The sequence below is a fragment of the Oryctolagus cuniculus genome, chromosome 5 (assembly GCF_964237555.1).
Source record: "Oryctolagus cuniculus chromosome 5, mOryCun1.1, whole genome shotgun sequence".
NCBI lineage: Eukaryota > Metazoa > Chordata > Mammalia > Lagomorpha > Leporidae > Oryctolagus > Oryctolagus cuniculus.
The window spans coordinates 38,067,156-38,085,965 of NC_091436.1; the positions used below are offsets into that span (position 1 = coordinate 38,067,156).

The 18,810-nt window shown below is 43.2% G+C and overlaps 1 protein-coding gene across 31 annotated transcripts in view; it reads left to right on the forward strand.

The window, feature by feature from the left end:
* The window catches only part of EPB41L2 (erythrocyte membrane protein band 4.1 like 2), a 244,336-nt gene that overhangs the window by 63,467 nt on the left and 162,059 nt on the right, over positions 1 to 18,810 (forward strand). For 3 of the 31 annotated variants that reach the window (XM_070073555.1, XM_070073561.1, XM_070073573.1), the window contains exon 1: positions 12,227 to 12,347. The exons of the other annotated variants lie outside the window; for them this stretch is intronic. The gene's annotated coding sequence lies outside the window, so the exon portion shown is untranslated. Of the gene's footprint in view, positions 1 to 12,226; positions 12,348 to 18,810 lie in introns of those variants that run through there. 31 annotated transcript variants of the gene reach the window in all.

An 18,810-nucleotide genomic window follows, 5' to 3' on the forward strand; every position in this document is an offset into this window, starting at 1 on the left:
GCATTCTATCTTCATCCTCTGCCTGGGAGTTAGTGTCACGTCTTAAACTACTATGTGCTTTTATGTTAGCCACAATTAACTTACTGCTTACTAAGAGTGTTGTGTGAACTCCTTTGGCATGAAGAGAAAAGCTGAAGAATGTATCTACCAAAAGTAAATTTCATCTCTTGCAGTTTTGATTTGGATGCCTCTAAGAATTATATTTAGTACCAGGGCGTGGAGAGTTGAGTGTTAACTCTGTAAACTGAAAACTGAAATGTGGATAAATGGAATATTTAGAAAATCTTAAAAGGAAGAAACTTTCAATCCAGTACTTCTCTACCCTTTTAGGAAAATTAAGTGGTTTTTGTGTTTTATTACCTTCTGAGTTCTTGAGCCTAGCCTTTGTGATGTTGATTAAATGCAGAAAGTTAAAACGAGCAACTTGTAGTAATATTTCATACTTAATGCTTTTTGCAGGCACTTGGGAGTCCCTTTTTTCCTTCATCCTTCAGGAATAACTCAGTTTTACCCTATTCCATTCTTTACTTTTGTATGACTTTTTTGCATTTTGCTTTGTGTAGGTATCCCTCATAATAAATTGTAATCATTGGCTTACTCCCTGTCTCTCTTACTCTAAGCTATAATGTCCTAGGACAGTGCTGCATATATGGTAGATTATCCTTAATTGGTGAGTGAATGAGTGAATGTTGGAAGAGGAGAAGCAAGCATCTTAGCGGTTTTAAAAACTGAAAATGATTGGTAGGATAATTGAAAGTTAGAGTATGGGGAAGGGGCCTAAATAAGTGAAGGTAGGGATTGTTCTGTTAGTATGACCATGTTAGTGTGGTTTGTGCTGTGCTTTTTTTTTTTTTTTTAAGATTTATTTATTTACTTGAAAGTCAGAGTTACACAGAGAGAGGAGAGGCAGAGAGAGAGGGAGAGAGGTCTTCCATCCGATGGTTCACTCCCCAATTGGCCGCAACGGCCGGAACTGCACCGATCTGAAGCTAGGAGCCAGGAGCTTCTTCTGGGCTTCCCATGGGGTGCAGGGGCCCAAGGACTTGGGCCATCTTCTACTGCTTTCCCAGGCCACAGCAGAGAGCTGGATCAGAAGTGGAGCAGCCGGGATTAGAACTGGCACCCATATGGGATGCCAGTGCTTCAGGCCAGGGCTTTAACCCACTGCACCACAGCACTGGCCCCGCATGTCCTGTTTGGATGCTGGAGGTTGCATGAAGGTGGTTTGCCAGGCGAGTATGTGGTTCTGGCCATGTCTGCTGGTCTGAGATGTGTTCATGTTTGTTCATGTTTTTTTTTCCTTCCTTCCTTCTTTTTTGGAAAAAAAAAACACATTTATTTATTTGAGAGGCAGAGTTATAGACAGGTAGAGTGAGAGACAAAGATCTTCCATCCACTGGTTCACTCCTCAAATGGTCGTAATGGTTGGAGCTGGGCTGATCCAAAGCCAGGAGTCAGGAGCTTCTTCTGGGTCTCCCACATGGGTTCAGGGGCCCAAGCACTTGGGCCACCTTCCACTGCTTTCCCAGGCCATAAGCAGAGAGCTAGATCAGAAGAGGAGCAGCTGGACACAAACTATATGGGATGCCTGCGCTGCAGGTGGAGGTTTAGCCTACTATGCCACAGCCTTGGCCCCATGTTCATATTTTTCATCTGAGGTCCTGCAGTCTGAAGTATCTGGTTGCTCTGAAGGGTTCACAGCCATAGCATGTTCTCAAGTATGATCTCCCTGTTTGCTGGCTAGTTTTCTCTATGAATTTAAACCGCCCCACACCTCTAATCTCTCTTAGAAACTGCTGGATTTCTAGGTGATAGACATGGCCTTTGAAGTTCTGCAGTGATTGCCCAATGGCAGCACACTTGTAGCACTTTGAATTCTGGGCTGGGCTTCTGTTTGTCTCTTTGGACCTACCTTAGCTTTCTCTTATACTGGCTTTTGAATTTCAAGAGACATAGCTCCATTTTAACTTTCTGGTTTATTCCCTTAGGTGCATTAATGTCACCATTAGTGATTTGGGATAAATTAAATAACATTATAATGTGTGAGTTTAGTTTTTCTGTTTAATTTCATGAACACATTTGTCAGACACTGATTCAATTAGAGGTAATTATGGAAAAAGTTGTTTCAGTAAAAACCCACTAGTAGGGCACTGGCACTTGCCTCTTGTGGCCATGCTACTCATCAGACTTGTCCCTTGCGAATTGAACACGCCTGATTGCACAGGTGTTTGCATGGTTGAACAGATTACTTTTGGACAATACACTGTTGTGCCTGACAGTGATTAGAGGCAGTACATAGTTCCACATGGACTACTTTAGTAAGAGAATTAGGAGAAGATAAATATTCCCAAACATTTTCATGGAGAATAGAAAGCAAGAAAACATTCTTTGGGAGTAAATACACTTTTTCTTTTATTCTTTAATGGTTATATGTCGGTTGGAACTCAGCCTTGTACTGGGGCAGATTTTTTTTCCTCTTTAAATGGTCAGTATTTATTTGTTTATTGGTTACATATGATTTGTTAAACAGAATACTAGGTTTTACTTACTGGAAGATTGCTATAGTTGGATTGTGGTTAAGAACATATGACATGGCCAGCGCTGTGGCTCACTAGGCTAATCCTCCGCCTTGCAGCGCCGGCACACCAGGTTCTAGTCCCGGTTGGGGTGCCAGATTCTGTCCCGGTTGCCCCTCTTCCAGGCCAGCTCTCTGCTGTGGCCCGGGAGTGCAGTGGAGGATGCCCCAAGTGCTTGGGCCCTACACCCACATGGGAGACCAGTGGGTTACAGTAGGGAATATTTGAAAACCAGTGCTAGGGTTCTGATCCTGAGAATGGGTAACTGAGATAGTGAGGAAAGTGGACTCTTTGGAGGTTTGATTTTTAAAGTAGGAACCCACAGAAGTGTGTAATTTTCTGTCCAATGTCTTACAGAAAGAAGGAGAACATGGGTAATAAGTAAAAGTCACCTAGATTTGTAATGCACAATACATGTGAGGGTTTGGAATACAGGGCCCCCCCCAACCAATTAAAAACTTTAAATATTGTGGGGTGGTGGAAAAAAATATGGCTCAGATACCTCCCGAGTTTCTGGCTCAGCACTGGGTCTGTCCAGCTTTCCCGTCAAATTGAGGGAAGTAGATTGGAAAAATGCCAGGCTTTGGGGATGGGGAGGCATTTCTAAGATCTGTACGTCTATAAAAACTGGGCAGTGAGGGGAGAATTCCTTCACTCTGCTTTGGGTCATAGGAAGAGAGTTTTCTGAGACTTAGTTCAGGTTTGCCCACAAAACACATAATCAGCAGCAGAATATTGAAAATTCACTATGTTTTAGAGGATCGTGAAGATAATGAAGGCCCTATAAATGCACTGTCTTGGTAGTTGTGAGATACATGTAGCCTCCTCTATGTTCTGTGGTCTTCACTACTTAAAAATTGGCATTGCCACCAGAGTGTGATTTTAAAAGTAGACAAACTTATTTGGTCTCTCCTTTTCCATCTTTGCATTTTATGAATTGTAAAATCTGATCAAAAGTTGCATAGCCTTATGTTGCCTTCTGGACCAAACTTGGGAAGTAGAAAAGTCTAGTTTCCCTTTCTGCTGGACCATAGTGAACAGGCATTGGAAGTGGAAAGGAGGAAGCTTTTTTTTTCTCTTAAAGGACTTTTGGAGCCCAGCGCCATGGCTCACTTGGCTAATCCTCCGCCTGTGGCGCCAGTACCCCAGGTTCTAGTCCCAGTTGGGGCGCCGGATTCTGTCCCGGTTGCTCCTCTTCCAGCCCGGTTGCTCCTCTTCCAGTCCAGTTCTCTGCTGTGGCCCAGGAAGGCAGTGGAGGATGGCCCAAGTGCTTGGGCCCTGCACCCACATGGGAGACCAGGAGGAAGTGCCTGGCTCCTGGCTTTGGATTGGCGCAGTGCCAGCCGTAGCAGCCACTTGAGGGGTGAACCAACAGAAGGAAGACCTTTCTCTCTCTCTCTTTCTCTCTCTTTTTCTCTCTCACTGTCTGTAACTCTGTCAAATAAATAAATAAAAAATCTTAAAAAAAAAAAAAGGACTTTTGGAAAAGTGACCAGTGAATTTTGGAGTGGGTGGTTGTGTGATTTGGGAAGAGGCTTGAGTTTGGAACTTTTCTTTTATCCTCAGGCTCTCCATTCCTACCCAAGCCCTTGTCAGGTAGTCCATCTCTGGGTGAGCCTCTTGCTGGAGGACTGGAGGAGGTAGAAGAGTCTTCCTTGCACTGTGTGGCACAGTTGGCAGGTGGCACTCGTTCCACTGGAGAGCAAATGTGTTTTAGTTGGAAACCCATCTTGTGTCTTTTCCTCAGAAGAGGTGTTAAACATTGCGGGTAGCTTTTCAAGTATGTTCATGTGCAGGTGATCAAATCTCCTTCAACAGGCTTAAGGTGTTCCATACTCCCTTTAATGACTATTTCTGCAGGAGAAAGATAACAGTAGCTAACATTTATTGTTTAATTTTAAACCAGAAATTGAAATTCTACTTGGATTATTTTATCTGTATGCACAACCAAGTATACGATTTTCTTAGCCGCATTTTAAAGATTGAGCATTGAAGCTCACTTCACTTTTGTCATTCTCTCACCCACACTGGGCCCACTACTTCCCTTCCCCCACAGCAAAGTCCACACTGTGTCTGATGCTGGGGAGTATGTCCATTCTTTTTTCAAGCCAGCGACCCCAAACCAGGCTTTTGGAATATAAGCTATCATCTGTCAGCGACTGCCTAGAGCTAGGTGTGTGGAATTAGTTCTTGTCAGATCTGCCTAATAGTAAATAAAGGTCTGGTCTTTCCAGAATGATCCTGACAGTATTTGATGCTGTGTTCTATAGTTTAAAGCTGAAAAGTTGCAATTACAGGGCTTTCTAAGCAGAATACAGTCAAGTATTACTATGAGGTTTCCTACCACGGGGAAGGGACTGTGTTTTTATGTTAAACAGCATTGGGTGGGCTCAGAGATCTGGGCTGCAAGTTGCATTCCAGGGACAGTTCAGAGCCATGGCTGGGAATGACATCACCTACATAGGTGCCAAAGCATTTTCCTCTTTTTCCAACCCAGTCAGCCCATGATTTTAAAGGAAATAGAAAGAAGGAGAGGTGCTTAAATACTACTGTAGACTTTGCTGTGAAAATGAGTATGAAATCTGACTCTGGGTGTGTGTGTGCAGAGGTAGGGAAATGACAATACAATGCTTTTTGGAAACCACAGTCCCAGAAATTCCAGTTTTAGGTTACTTTCGTTCAGTTACTCCCAAGAGATTTTTGTGAGGAGGGGTGGGAGCAAGGGAGAGGCTTTCAGAGTAGATGAGAAATGTAGCAGTAGAAAAACAAAGTTGAGGACTTTCCTGCTTCCCCCACCCCAAATCCGCTTTTCCACCCAATTGAAGATTGGGCTTAATGTATTTCTTAAAAAACAAACAAAACTGATTTTCAGCATATTTTGTAGAGGATGAAGAGCACTGATTTAAAATGGGAGTGAGGGCTAAGGAGAGGTTGCTGGGCGGGTGCTAGGTTACAGCTAGGTAGGAGTTTGACATTCTGGGGTTCTATTTTTTTTTTCCTTTGGACAGGCAGAGTTAGACAGTGAGAGACAGAGAAAGGTCTTCCTTCTGTTGGCCCACCCCCCAAGTGGCTGCTACAGCCGGCGCCATGCTGATCCGAAGCCAGGAGTCAGGTGCCTCCTCCTGGTCTCCCATGTGGGTGCAGGGCCCAAGCACTTGGGCCATCCTCCACTGCCTTCCTGGGCCACAGCAAAGAGCTGGACTGGGAGAGGAGCAACCGGGACAGAATCCGGCGCCCCAACTGGGACTAGAACCCAGGGTGCTGGTGCCGCAGATGGAGGATTAGCCAAGTGAGCCACGGTGCCGGCCATCTAGGGTTCTATTGTACAGTGGGGAGACTGCAGATAGTATACTCTCTGTACATTCCTCTGTTAAAAGCAACTAGAAGATACGATTTTGGATGTTTTCACTATAAAGAAATGTTAAATATTTGAAAGAACAAATACATTCACCCTGATTGGATATTATACAATGTATGCATATAAAGAAACATTATAGGGGCCAGCATCGTGGCCCAGTAGGTTAACCCTCCACCTGCGGAGCTGGCATACCATGTGAGCGCTGGTTCTAGTCCAGGCTGCTCCTCTTCAGTCCAGCTCTCTGCTGTGGCCTTGGAAAGCAGTAGAAGATGGCCCAAGTGTTTAGGCCCTGGCACCTGCATGGGAGACCAGGAAGAAGCACTTGGCTCCTGGCTTTGGATCAGCACAGCTCCGGCCGTTATGGCCACTGGGGAGTGAACCAACAGATGGAAGACCTTTCTTTCTTTCTATCCCTCTCACTGTCTCTAACTACCTCTCAAAAAAATAAATAAATAAAATCTTAAAAAAAAAAACAAAACAGGCTGGTGCCGTGGCTCACTAGGCTAATCCTCCGCCTTGCGGTGCCGGCACTCTGGGTTCTAGTCCAGGTCGGGGTGCCGGATTCTGTCCCGATTGCCCCTCTTCCAGGCCAGCTCTCTGCTGTGGCCAGGGAGCACAGTGGAGGATGGCCCAAGTGCTTGGGCCCTGTACCCCATGGGAGACCAGGATAAGTACCTGGCTCCTGCCATTGGATCAGCGTGGGTCCCGGCCGCAGCACGCCGGCCGCAGTGCGCTGGCTGCGGCGGCCATTGGAGGGTGAACCAACGGCAAAAAGGAACTCTCTCTCTCTCTCACTGTCCACCCTGCCTGTCAAAAAAAAAAAAACAAAAAAAAACAAACAAAAAAAAAAACAAAAACAAAACATTACATAGTACTTCACAAATATGTATACCCTATAAATTTGTATTTGTATAAAAGATTTATTTATTTGAAAGAGTTACAGAGAGATGTAGAGCCAGAGAGAGAGAGAGAGAGAGGTATTCTATCTAATGGTTCAGTACCCAGATGGCTGCAATGGTCAGAGCTGAGCTGATCCGAAGCCAGGAGCTTCTTCCAGGTCTCCCATGTGAATGCAGGGGCCCAAGGACTTGGGCCATCTTTTACTGCTTTCTCAGGCCACAGAAGAGAGCTGGATTGGAAGTGGAGCAGCCGGGACTTGAACTGGCATCCATATGGGATGCTAGCACTGCAGGTGGCAGCTTAACCTGCTAAGCAACAGCAGGGGCCCAAGCACTTGCACAGTCTTCTACTGTTTTTCCCAGAACATTATTGGGGAGCTGATTGGAAGTGGAGCAGCTGAAACATGATCCAGTGCCCATATGGGTTATTGGCGTCACAAGTGACAGCTCTACCGGTTATGCCACAATTCTGGCTCCATGAAAACTTAAAAACAATTTTTTAATGTGAAGTTTAGATTCAAGAGACTCCATATTTTTATTTTATTTTAAAGACATTTATTTGAAAGGCTGAGCAAGAGAGGGAGGGAGGGAGGGAGGGAAGGAAGGAAGGAGGGAGGGAGATTTTCTATCTGCTGGTTCACACCCTATGTGGCCACAACAGCCAGATCTGGGCCAGGCCAAATCTTGGGAATCAGAAATCCATCCAAGTCTCCCACATGGTGGCAAGGACCCAAGTACTTGAGCCATCTCCTGCTGCATTCCCAGCAACATTAACAGGAAGCTGGATTGGAAGTGGATCAACTGATTTTCAAACAGGCACTCCGATATGGGATGCTGGCTCTCTGCTATGTGTGGAAGCAGCGGTTTAATCCATTGTACCATGTGGGACCTGGGATCTTTTTTTTTTTTTTTTTTTTTTTAAAGATTTTATTTAATTTGAAAGAGTTACAGAGAGAGGCAGAGACAGACAGGTCTTCCATCCGCTGGTTCACTCCCCAGATGGCCGCTTCGGCTGGAGCTGCGCTGAACTGAAGCCAGGAGCTTCTTCGGTCTCCCACATGGGTGCAGGGGCCCAAGGACTTGGGCCATCTTCTACTGCTATCCCAGGCCACAGCAGAGAGCTAGATCGGAAGAGGAACCGCCGGGACTAGAACTGGTGCCCATATGGGATGCCGGCGCTTCAGGCCAGGGTTTTAACCTGCTGTGCCACAGCGTCGGCCCCCTGGGATCTTTTTAAGGATACATGTTTAGAATACAGAGATGCATAAATACTAAAATTTTATTTCTACCGTCATGTATAACCACTTAATGTTTGGTTCTTATCCTTGTACCCTACATTCCTGTCTTATGGAATAGATACTTAGGTAAAGGTTTCTTTGTATAAATTTCATAGAGTAGATTATATTACATTGGTTTTGATGTCTTTTTCACTCAACATTATTTTGTGTATAGTTTGCCATACAAGTACAAGGCTCCTAACAGCACATTTTAGAACTAAGGCACTTTAAAAGATCATGGATTCTCCCTCCTTTATTTTATAGATTTAAGTTTTGTGAAGTTAAATGACTTGCTCAAAATTTCGTTACTTTCAGAGCTGGAAATAGAACTGACTTCACTTATTTAAGTACACTTATCATAGCATTCTCCTTCATTATTTACTGGGGAGAATTTGTAAGATGCTATCTTCTTCTAGAGTCAGTTAAGATTTCTGCTCCGTAATTAAAAATGAATCTTAATGAAGACTGGGATGGGAGAGGGAGTAGGAGATGGGGTGTTTTGCAGGTGGGAGGGTGGTTATGGGGGGAAGAACCGCTAACATCCAAAAATTGTACTTTTGAAATTTATATTTATTAAATAAAAGTTTTCTATTAAACAAAAAAGATTTCTGCTCCAGAGGATTAAATCCATCTAATTACAACTTTGAGTATGAAAAAAGTGAAAAATTGAGAATACCTAAACACAGCTGTTCAGTTAAATTAATTTGGTCTGCATAATTGGTAGATGTCTGAAAAGCATTATGGTATATTTGGATTATTGCTATTTTAGAACGCTAAAATATCCATTTGATATGAACCTGAAAAGAGTAGAGGTTAAAGATATGTTCTACATTTAGCATACACATATTTTAAGTTTTTGTCTTCTGTCTTTAAAGCAGTAATTGCCTCAAAGCTTTTAAAAGTGATTTTGGTGGCTGATGCCATGGCTCACTTGGCTAATCCTCCACCTGCGGCGCCAGCACCCTGGGTTCTATTCCTGGTTGGGGCGCCAGATTTTGTCTTGGTTGCTCCTCTTCTAGTCCAGCTCTCTGCTGTGGCCCAGGAGGGCAGTGGAGGATGGCCCAAGTGCTTGGGCCCTGCACCCCCATGGGAGACCAGGAAGAGGCACATGGCTCCTGGCTTCGGATCAGTGCAGCACGTGGCCATAGCAGTCATTTAGGGGGTGAACCAATGGAAGGAAGACCTACCTCTCTCTCTCTCTCTCTCTCTCTCTGCCTGTCCAGAAAAAAAAAAAAAAAAAAAGATTTTGGCAAAGTAATTATCATCAGATATAACCAAATTTCTTTTGCACTGGAATATATTTGCTTTATTTTGCTGAATTCCTGTAGGAATTGTTAGCTGTATAATTCCTTTGGCAATTGCTCACACATTTTTTTTTCTTTAAATATTTATTTATTTGGAAGGCAGAGTTACAGAAGAGGCAGAGGCAGAGAAAAAGATCTCTCTCCTGGTTCACTCCCTAAATGGCCGTAACATCTGGAGCTGGGCCAATCCGAAACCAGGAGCCAGGAGCAGCTTCTGTGTCTCCCATGCGGGTGCAGGGGCCCAGGGACATGAGCCATCTTCCTCTGCTTTCCCAGGCACATTAACAGGGAGCTAGATTGGAAGTGGAGCAGCCGGAACTTGAACCGGCACCATATGGGATGCTGCATTGCAGGCGGCAGCTTTACCCATTTTGACACCAAAGAGTGCCGCTTTGCCACCGCAGCACTGGCTCCCGTGCATTTTCTGTTTGGATTTAATCTACTGTTGTCTTGAAATCAGACTGATTTATTCATGTCCGTTTCTAAGGGGTTGTCTGTGTTAGCAGTAGAGGTCATCTGCTCCTCCAGGACAAGGTTGTCGCTGTTCCTCCCCCTCCCCCTTTCCTTCAACTCCATAGTACTTGCAGGGTACTTTGTAGGTTCTCTGATCTTTCTTTGACTTGTCAAAAGTCTCCTTGGTGCCGCTTCGGTAATTTAGGAAATGTGGTTTCTTCTGTCTGAGATGAGAGTTGTGCTAGCACTGCCGCTCTAAGGGATATCTCTGCAGGATAAGCAACTGCGGCATAATTTGCATATTTTTCATTTAGTCAGCCAGGTCGCTGGATACCTTTTTGAGATAGCTTCCTACTAACGTGCCTGGGAAAGCAGTGGAAGATGACCCAAGTGTGTGTGTGTTCCTTCCACTCTCAATGGAGACCTAGATGGAATTCTAGGCTCCTGGCTTAAGCCTGGCCCAATCCTGGCTGTTGGGACCATTTGGGAGTGAACCAGTGGCTGTTACAACTCTGTCTCCTCTGACACTCTGCTTTTCAAATAAATAAATCTTGATGCTTGGAAGAAAATAAGTGATGGAGAATCATTTTTGTTTTCCTTCTTGGAAAAATCCCTGTAAGAAAAAATCTTTAGAATATTACATTCTTTATTCTCTCTTTTTTTAAAGATTTCTTTATTTGAAAGAGTTACGCAGAGAGAGGAGAGGCAGAGAGAGAGAGGTCTTCCGTCCATTGGTTCACTCCCCAATTGGCCGCAATGGCTAGAGCTGTGCTGATCCAAAGACAGGAGCCAGGAGCTTCCTCTGGGTTTCCCATGCGGGTGCCAGGCCCCAAGGACTTGTGCCGTCTTCTGCTGCTATCCCAGGCCATAGCAGAGAGCTGGATTGGAAGAGGAGCAGCCGGGACTAGAACTGGTGTCCATATGGGATGCCAGCACTTCAGGCCAGGGCATTAACCCACTACGCCACAGTGCAAGCCCCTATAAATTTAATGCATTTCTTGATTTTCTTTATTTTGAGAGAATTAAAGCCAACATGGGAAGAATGGAGAAATTTAATGTTGAATATCTGAGGAGTAAGGAATAGAGAAGGAAGAAATCATTTCATTATTGTGATCTATTTGTAGGGAGGAAAGGAAAGGAAGAAAGGATTGAGAAATAGCAGGATAAATAGCCAAATAATTAGGGTGGAGTCTAACTCTGCATGTCATTTGGCCAAGTTGATTATATTTTTGGTTCTTTTCCAGAGAGTTTTCTAATCATTTGAGTGGGTGGGGAAACTCCACTACCGATGACAACTTAAGTGTTGGAGAAATATGACGGAAACTGGCCCGAGTGGCAAGATAAAGTAAGAAGAAACAGAATTACAAAGAATTATTTTTTTAAGGAAATTCTGTCAGCACTCGATCTTACTATAATGCTGTACTTGGTCTCTAGTGTTTACCAAAACATTTATTTTGTGGAATATAAAAGATCTCTCTCTTTTTTTATTTTTTTTTTGACAGGCAGAGTTAGTGTGAGAGAGAGACAGACAGAGAGAAAGGTCTTCCTTCTGTTGGTTCACCCCCAAAATGGCCACTACGGTGGTGTGCCGATCTGAAGCCAGGAGCCAGGTGCTTCCTCCTGGTCTCCCATGGAGGTGCAGGGCCCAAGCACTTGGGCCATCCTCCACTGCCTTCCCGAGCCACAGCAGAGAGCTGGACTGGAAGAGGAGCAACCGGGACAGAATCCAGTGCCCCAACCGGGACTAGAACCCCGGGCTGCTTGTGTCGCAGTGCCAGCCAAGATCTCCTTTTTGATTGACTGCTTTGCACTCTGTCTGTCTCTTAGAAGCTCACCTCAGAGAAGACATTGGAGGCCTTCTCATTCTCCAGCTTGTTCTTTTGTGGAGTTGTTAGGACAAAGATTGTGACCAAGCCCATGAGCTGCACAGAAAAGCAGCCATACCCTTCGTGGACCTAGTAGACTTGCTTGATGTGTGTGTCTGCATACATATATGTGCTTGTCCCTTACAAAAGAAAAGTTTATAGTTGTGAACTACTTGTATAGAAAGCTGCTTGTGTTGCTAGAGTGTGATCTCGTTTCTTTTGAGTAATCTTTATTATTCATTATATTTAGGTGATATGTATCTGTGTACTATTAAGTTCGTTTGGAAATATTTTTGTTTCATTCTGCAGAAAGGATAAAATAATTTGATAATTAATATTATGATTGGAAAAGTACTGCTACTTCCTAAAGATATTCATGCTTAGCTTTAGGTTCTAGTATCACATTATTTCCTGAATGGGGCTAGGCCACCTCTGACTTAAGCACTAGGACTGAATTGTGTCAGCACTGCTACTTAAGGGGTTTATCCTAATCCAGGTGTCCTTGGATTGTGTGGTGCCAGTGAGCAAGGTGCTGGCAGTGATCCCAGACCTGGGCTGCAGGTGTGAGTTCTGAGAACATCTGTGATTGTCCAGTGACAGCGTTACCTAATAAATGTGAGTTGATTGTTTTTCTTGGGCTATTCACTTTTGATGCATGAAGAGTAGTGGTATTAGTTATTTGGTGCCATTCTTTTATGAGAGAATGATCTTCTGGGGTACTTTTATGCTGCACACGTAAACAGAAGATGCAGGCCAGTGAGAAAGCAGCTGTAGAAGTGCTTGAAGTGTGGTACAGATTTGGTTTTTTGAAGGTTGGGTTGGCCAGGTTTCCTGGAAGACAAGCTGTTTTACATAGAGATAACCTAAACTTTATGTGTAACCATGACAAATGATGTTTGAGGGGTTCTGGAAGAATAAAGTAATGGTGGGTTTTTGTCTCCTGGCTCAGTTGTGATAGCCTTAGCTGCTGCTTTCCTGGATAGGTGCATTTCACTTTTCCAGCCATTTCTTGTCTTCATTTTTACTGCGACTTCAATGCCAACTTAACCAGTGAAAGGAAGGTTCTCCCTATCCTGGTCTGATAAATATTATGCAGGGATGATAGATTATAGTAATGCCTGAATTTTTTTAAAGACACTATTCTACTTTTTACTGTTTTTACCCTATAGGATATTAGAAGCTCAGCAATGTGAGGCACCATGGGAAAAGAAAGTACCAAGAGCAAACTGTTTGGAAAAATGGGTCCCGGTTAGAGCTGAGCAGAGCAGCTAGAAAGAAGGATTAAGTCAGAGCCTGGAGGGCTCTTCATTTCAGGTGGAAGTACTGAGATTTGCTTTCTACAATCAGTGGCATTGCCGGGGTTTTCCAAACAGTGGATTGATGTGATCTGAGCTGGAGCTGAGGAAGATGAGTTGGGGTGCAGCGTTCTGAGTGGATCCAGAGTGGGGCTGACGTGAGATATGTGAATAGTCATGGGAAGTAAAATTTACCTGTTGGTGGCTTATTTATTGTTTGTTTAGAACTATGCAGCTTTTTTTTTCTTCCCAATACAAAAGTCATCAACTTGTTTTTAAGGGTGCTATCCACTGAAGATAATTAACCTCAAAAATTTCAGATAAAAGTGAGGAATAATTGGTCATCCTAAAGTCCTGATTGTAGTTTACCTCCATCTAATATTTTGTTTATTTTGTATGTGATCCTGCTGTTAGCATCCCTTTTCCTTGCTTTCCCTGAGGCATTTCGTATGCTGTGCCTCTTAATATTGGTTTGAAAATGTTGCTTAGGAGTCGGCGCCGTGGCTCAATAGGCTAATCCTCCACCTAGCGGCGCCGGCACACTGGGTTCTAGTCCCGGTTGGGGCACTGCATTCTGTCCCGGTTGCCCCTCTTCCAGGCCAGCTCTCTGCTGTGGCCCGGGAGTGCAGTGGAGGATGGCCCAAGTGCTTGGGCTCTGTACCCCATGGGAGACCAGGAAAAGCACCTGGCTCCTGGCTTCGGATCAGCGCGATGTGCTGGCCGCAGCGCGCTGGCCGCAGCGACCATTGGAGGGTGAACCAATGGTAAAAGGAAGACCTTTCTCTCTGTCTCTCTCTCTCTCACTGTCCACTCTGCCTGTCAAAAAAAAAAAAAAAAAAAGTTACTTAGTTCAATATATACTTAGTTTAATAAAAGGTATATCCTGATTTTTCATCTACCCCTAATTCATTATGCTCCTACTTCCATTTTTGTATTTTCTTTTAGGAAAGTTCCCGTCTCATTTTTAAAAATTTTGTCTTTAATCCATGTGAACATTATTTGATGCTGATAGTCTTGAAATTCACAGTAAGAGTATCTTGGAAAGGAAATCAAAGTTCCATAGTTTTAAGTGAAGAGGTTAGGATTAGGACTCAGATTTGCCTGTGCTGAGTTCTTTTATGTCTCTGAGCCTCAGTTTTTTTACCTGGAAGATGGAGGCATTAATAGTACATTTCTCACAGAATGTTCATGAGAAATTAAATGAAAAGATACATGTTGCTTGCTTAGCATAATGTAGTGTAACTTGTTTATGAGCAATCTTATTAGCAGGAATTACAGTCACGCAGTATTTATGAATCTAAAAAACTAGTTAGGTCGAGATAAGCAATTTAGTTTTTGGAAATTTTTAGTTGTAATTTTTCTCTACAAATTTTAATATTTAAACTTCCCGATTTTTAAGACATTAAGCATTCTTTTTCTTTCATATGTAGAGTGAAACTGGTGTCCTGTCACACACATGTATGGTTCTGTTTTGTGTTAATTTTTACTGCCTTTCTCCCTAAATGCAGTAGTCCTGCAGTGTCCTAGTGGAAACATTGTTCTCTTTGTTGGGGCTAAAAAGTGCCTTTGTCACTCTTCGGAGACATTCTGCAGATGCCATTTTACAGTTGGGAAAAATGTATCCCTGTCCTCCTTGTTTTGTGCTAAATTGTGCATGTGTTGTGCTTGGTATTTTCATGAAGTTACAGAGCAAACTTGACAGTAATACTTGTCATATGACCAAACAAAGACAGACTCTTTCTTGATTTGCTTCCCTGATCTCTTCATAGCCCTGTGTGGTCTGAAAGTAGATCCCTCCTGCACTCAGATGTGACCTCAGATGGACCTTAGTAGGAAACTGTGACTGACTTCACAGGAAACTGTTCAAACAGCTACTTCTGAGCAGGAACTCTGAGCCTTTTGCTGATGGACATTGCTTTTAAAAGACCTCTTAATTTACATGTTCCTAATAGCATTTTAAGTGGCGAGTATATATGTTCTGATTTGCTAAGGGGCTTTAATCCTTTCATTAAGAAGAAGCAGAAGCAGGGGGCAAAAATCTTTTGGGGAAATTGCCCTGATAAAATCCAGGAAATTCCTTTCATTCTTTTAAATCCAGTTAAAATCTAGCTTAAAAAAAAAAGTCCTCTGATGTAACAGTGTCTGAAAGCATGTGCTTGCTTCTAAGAGTCCAGTGAAGAAGAATACTATGAATGTACCTCTGTTTTAGGTAAATCTATACCACTTGGCACAGTACCAGTTTATTATAACTTTGCTGGGACTGAGTCATCCTGTTTTATACTGCCTTTAAAATTGCTAAGCCAGAATATAGAACTAAAGGGAAAATCCTGCTTTTTAAATGGACTTAAATTTTTTTCTTAATTACAGTAACAATATCTGTTTATTCAGAAAACTCAGTAACATAGAAAAACACAAATGAAGCAAAAATTTACTGGTGTCTACATATGAGGAATAAACACTTATCAATTACAATTTTGTAATCTTAACCAATTCCGAATTTGTGTATGTACCCATGTTTATCCTTTTAAACTTGTTGTTAATTTATTTAAAAAGCAGAAGCAAAGAGACAGAGGGATAGAGAGGAGGCAGAGAGTGTGAGCCAGAGAAAGCTCCCATCTGTTCACTGTCCAAATGCCTGCAATGGCTAAGGGAGCAGTGCTGATCAGGGGCCAAGGGTGGGAGCTGGGAACACATCTGGGCCTTCCACATGAGTGGCAGAATCCAGTCACTCGAGCCATCACTGCTGCCTCCCAGGTCTGCATTGGCAAGAAGCTAGTCAGGAACCAGAGCTGGGAATCGAACCTGAGTACTGTGATGTGGGATGTGGGCTTCCCAACTGTAGTCTACACATCTGCTCCCAGCATCATCTTTGGTTATTTGGCTAAATAAGGGAATGTTTTTATGTACATTTAAGGTTGTAGAACTTAACTTTAGGAATGTTACATCCTCAGGGCATCTATTCATTAGAAGGAGTCATTTGAAAAGTCAGAATTGCTATACAGTGTGTAAATTCATTGCCCATAAGTTTTGTCAGATGAGGTAGGCTGACAATCATTTTAGATAATTTCCAGAATCACGGAAACTAATAAATCAATATTGTAATGTTAAAAAGCCTTTGAAACAATTACATATCTGATCACATAAGCCATAACTAACTAGTCTTGGAGAGTTGAGTCTCTGATTTCCAACAAGAGCTGATTCTGTTGTCATCTGGGGTAGAGGTTCACAGGGGTCACAGTGTTGTGTGTGTGTGTGTGTGTGTGTGTGTGTGTGTATATACACACACATCTCCAAGCATCAGCTGGGCTTGTTTTATATAATGACTCCAAGTCCTGTGACATGCCATTTCATCTGTTCCCTTTAAAGATAAATATACAATTGGTACAGGACAGGATCTTGTCACAATAAACTTCATGGCAGAAATCAACTCCTTCTTTAGGTAGATGTTCTTTCATAGCCAGGGGTCTAAATGATAGGAAACCTCTCAGGGGGACTGGTGGACACGGACTAGACCCTCACAGAAGAATAAAAGTGTCTCAGGCCCTCATATATTATCCAGATGCCCAGTGGGAATACTATTTACTTTTTATGAATAGATAATAGAGGAAAAAAGCCAAATTTCCTTATCTAATGATAACTGCTGATTTGTAATGGAAATATAGATAGGCAGCTAAGTTGATTGTTAACAGTGCTACATTTTGTCCTTTTGATCTGGTATACTTGTGTGTGTGTACACACTTTCCTATCTATTTCTTCATGATATAGACATGTATTTTTCAGTCCATGTAGTCATAGATATGTCCTTGTTTGTCATAGATGAGTTTTCCATAGATAAAAGTGCAGACTCAGTCCTTCTCTCACTTAGGGCAGACCACACAAAGTCCCATTGCCCTGGTGGTTTTGAAGGCAGTGTCCTTTCATAGAACACAGTCTGCAGGTGCTGTTCATTCCTCTGGTTCTGTTGCCAAGCAGCCCATGTATCAGCAGTGAGTCCCATTATTGGTTTTCCTCAGGATGTATTCTCTCCTAATGTGTGGCATAGCTGTATCATATTCTGTAGGTCATCAGCTGTGTGATTTATGGGATGGATGACTAGGTAAATGAAAGCAGCGATTGCTCAGGGGCTCCATTTGTCCTTGAAATGTGATTCTGATCTTTGCTCCTGGTTCTGTTCACTGGGAGAATTTCCTTCATGCTTCTTGTTTTTTTCTTAGTGCTTTCTGGGAAACAGAGCTCTATTTCTTTTATTCCATCCTAACCTGACTTTTTCAGTCTTGGCATCCTGCTTACTCTGCCAGTGAGTTTTGCTGGAGATTCCCTGCTAGGTTGGTTTCCTGCCTATCAGACTTCTTTTATATCCTCATGATTTGTGCCTCTACCATAAACCCAAAAATGCCTTTATTGGGATCCTTCCCCTTCAAGTTTCATTCTGGGCATTCTGTTGCTTAAAAATCAGTAACAGATTTCTTTTTAGGTGTGGTCGCATGCTGCCTATATGATAGTAACTTGGGTTGGATTTTTTTTTTTCAAGTGTAGACACAGGAAGTAGACTGTCTAGACAGATACAAGTCGGCATTAACAAAGACAAGGAAGCATGAACATTTATTTGGTGTTGAGGAGGCTAGTAATGCTGGAGTTCAGAGGGTGTGAGGAGTGGGAAATAGAAGCAGCAGACATACTGCAAAGCTGGATTGGAGCCAGCCTGTGCTGAATCCCAAAGTATACTGAGGAGTTTGATCTTTACCCTCTGCAAGAGCCACTGGAAACATTTTAAAAGTTATTGTTGAGCAGGCATTTTGGCTAGTGGTAAGGATGCTTGCACCCCACATCTGGGTACTTGGGTTTGATGGCTGGCTCTGACTCCCCTGAGTCCAGCTTCCTGCCATGCAGACCCTGGTAGGCTGTGGTGATGGCTTAAGGAATTGGATCCTGCTACCCACATGGAAGACCTGGATTGAGTTTCTGGCTCCTGGCTTTGACTCTGGACCAGCACTGGCTGTTGTAGGCATTTGGGGAAGTGGATGGAAGTACACTGTTTGGATTTTACTTTTTTTAAAAGATTTATCTATTCATTTGAAAGAGTTACAGAGTGGCAGGGAGAGAGGGAGAGGGAGAGGGAGAGAAAGGGAGGGAGAGAGAACGAGAGAACGAACACCATCCATGGGTTCACTCCCCAAATGGCTGCAATGGCCAGAGCTGAGCAGATCTGAAGCTAGGAGCTTCCTCTGAGTCTCCCATGTGGGCGCAGGGACCCAAGGACTTGGACCATCTTATGCTGCTTTCCTAAGCCATAGCAGAGAGCTGGATTGAAAGTGGAGCAGCCAGGACTCAAGCTGGGGCCCATATGGGATGCCAGCACTGAAGGCAGTGTTTTTACCTGCTACACCATAGCACTGGCCTCAATCATTCTCTCTCTCTCTCTCTCAAATAAAAAAAAAGTTACTGTTACACTAATATTAGTGTAAACACTAATATCTGTGTTTTAGAAATATGTAAGATTTTCCAGAAAACAGCCTAATTTCTCTGGTCTGAGGAAGCCTCATTTCAGGTTTTATTTAGAGCTGCTATGTAACATTTTAAAAAAAGATTGGTTTATTTGAAAGGCAGAGTTACAGAGAGGGAATGCAGAGAGAGAGATTGAAATTTCCACCCACTGGTTCACTAATCAAGTGGCAACAGTGGCCTTGCCGAGACCCTGGAAGCCAGAAGCAATGAGCTTTACCCAGGTCTCCCACGTGGGTGCAGGAGCCCAAACACTTGGGCCATCTTCCACTGCTTTCCCA